Below are 2,829 nucleotides of genomic sequence, written 5' to 3'. Positions count from 1 at the left end.
TCTGAGTTTAGGAGAAGAGTTTGTCTGACAAGGCTCTTCCTGGCCTCTTCCATCCTGATCCCTGAATTCTGATTGAGTCTTCTCCTGCCCCTGCTTTGCTTCCATTGTTCTGCCCTAGCCCTCCAAACTGTGAATTTGAAGGGTGGGTTGTTGCCAGACTTAGGGAAGCGGCCAGAGTGCACTGAATAAATGTTATTTCCATAACTCGACCACACCTGCAGGGTTTCTGAGATAAATGCTGTTCACAATTGAAGATGTAGTTAACATTGATGGAGCAAGGCACACCTGTAATCCCAGCACTTGGGAGGCTGAGGCAGGACTGTTGTGAATTCAAGGGCCAGTGTGAACTACATGGCAAGATGTTATCACACCCGATGCAGTGCTTACATCCAAGGCCTGTAACCCTGTTCTTGGAGAGTGCAGTCAGTCCTAGGCATTTTATTTTTATTATCTTTGTGTCTTAGGGAAGGGTCTACAGGTATTCAGGGTCTCACTACTAGATTGGACTCTAATGGTCCACCTGTCTACAGCCTCCCAAGAGCTGGGATTAAAGGCGTGCACCACCATGGCCAGTCTCAATTGCAGTCTCAGTGAATCCCAGGGGCATGGCCCGCCCCTGTGCCTGTTTGTGGGCACTTTAATCCTCAGAGCTATTTGGCCAGGTTATTTTATTTTTTGTGGAACCGGGGATTGAACTCAGGCCCTTGCGCTTGCCAGGCAAGTGCTTATTCCACTGAGCCATCTCCCCGGCCCCTACTGAGCCATCTCCCCGGCCCCTTTGGCCAGGCATTTTACAAGCATTTCTTTTTAAATTTATGTGTGTGTGTGGCCAGCTCAGCCCACCAGGGGGCGGGGCTGGCTGGCATGTGGTGCTGGGGGATTGAACCGCGGTCCCTGTGCTTTGCTAAGCTTGTTCTAAGTAGGTGCTTTAGACCACTGAGCCATCTCACCAGCCCCTTGGCCAGGCATTTTAAACATTGCCCATTTTGAGTCAGATATAGTAGTGTATGCCTGTAATCTGAGTGCACAGGAAGCTGAGGGAGGACAGCAATAAATTGGAAGCCAATTTGGGATACCTAGTTAAATGCTGGTGTTTACACAGCAAGAGCTTATTTCAAAAACCTGTTTCAGGGGCCGGGGAGATAGCTCAGTGGAATAAGCGCTTGGCCTGGCAAGCGCAAGGACCTGAGTTCAATCCCTGGTTCCGCAAAAAAAAAAAAAAAAAAAAATGTTTCAAACAAGATTCACATATACAAGTTTGAGTCCCCAACCATAGAAGCCCCCAGGGATCTTAATAATGGAGTAGGAATTAGAGAATATTGCACAAGTATTCTAGCCTTCTGATAGTCGCACATCTCAATTTACCCAGAGTTCTGTGTTCCTCACTATAGATAAAAGCTAAGATAAAAGTGGATTACTTGCCTAGAGACCAAGTTTACTGGATCCCTTCCAGCAGGTAACATGTTAGGAGGGTGGGGCACGGGTAACTGCCTTGCTCTTTTATGCATTTGGTACAGGGTCTCACTACACAGCTTGGACTCAGTGATCCTCCTGTTTTCAGCCTCCCCAGTGCTGGGATTACAAGCGTGCACCACCACGCCCAGACTCCATTGTCAGCTCAGTGGCTCAGCGCAGGGGTGGTTGCTGCACTTGCCTAAACATGTGCTTAGTCTGTAGAGCTATCTCGCTGGCCCTTCTTGCTCTTCTAAAGGAATTGCTTTGGCTCCCTTGACAGGAGGAGACTAAAAGTTTGATTTATGTCTACAGACCTCAATTCCAGACCCACGGGAATCCTGATTTTTCTGTAAGTAATTGATGGATATGTATACAGGATTCACACACCCTTCTGGCAGAGACTCCCTCTGTAACTAGGTCCCAAGAGGAATGATTTGGGATTATTTGAAGGATTAAATGAGAGAGAAGATCAGAAATAAACTTGAGGGGCTGGCGAGATAGCTTGGTAGTCTAAAGTGCCTGCTTAGGCAAGGCTAAGGACTGTGATTTGATCCTGGCACAGGGTGCCATGCCAGCCCAGCCCCCCGCCCAACACAAAAAAGCAACTTAAAACCAGGGCTTAAAGTTAGAAAGGAAAGAGAAATGGATAGGGCAGGCCAATATTAGGTGGAGCAAAAGTCTTCATGGTTGGGTGGAGATTCCTCCTGAGAATCAGAATATCCACTTCAGAGGGCACTGGCTTCAAACAGCTGGGATAGGTCACTTACCATCATGCTTTCCAGAAATGAGGGCATATGGAGTAGTGTTGTACCTTCCCTGCTGCTATGCATGCAATCCATGGGACATTTGTTTCAGGAGTTTCTGTTAGGTATTGGATTCCTGGACCTACTGTTAGAATTGTGCTGACCCAAGAATCTGCATCTTGACAAATAGCACTAGTCACTCTCAATCTAGGTATTGAAAACCACTACTTTAAGAGCTTATGGGGCTGCAGAGATGGCTCAATGGAATAAGCGCTTCCCTGGCAAGTGCAAGGACCTGAGTTCAATCCCCGGTTCCGCAAAAAAAAAAAAAAAGAGCTCAGTGTGGTGGCACATGCCTATAATTTCAGCACTCAGGAGGCTGAGGCAGGAGGATCACTGTGAGTTGAAGGCAGCCTGGGCTACAAGGTGAGCTCAAGGCCAGCCTAAGCTGCATAGTGAAGTAGGAATAACTTTTTTTTTTTTCCAGAACTGGGAATTGAACTCGGGCCCTTGTGCTTGCCAGGGAAGTACTTATTCTACTGAGCCATCTCTCCAGCCCAATTTTTTGTCTTTTTGAAACGGTCTTGGGGGCTGGGAGATGGCTCAGTAGAATAAGTGCTTGCCTGGCAAG

The sequence above is a fragment of the Octodon degus genome, unplaced genomic scaffold (assembly GCF_000260255.1).
Source record: "Octodon degus isolate 3935 unplaced genomic scaffold, OctDeg1.0 scaffold00072, whole genome shotgun sequence".
In the NCBI taxonomy this organism is placed as follows: Eukaryota; Metazoa; Chordata; class Mammalia; order Rodentia; family Octodontidae; genus Octodon; species Octodon degus.
Note: the sequence above shows the minus strand (reverse complement) of the source record.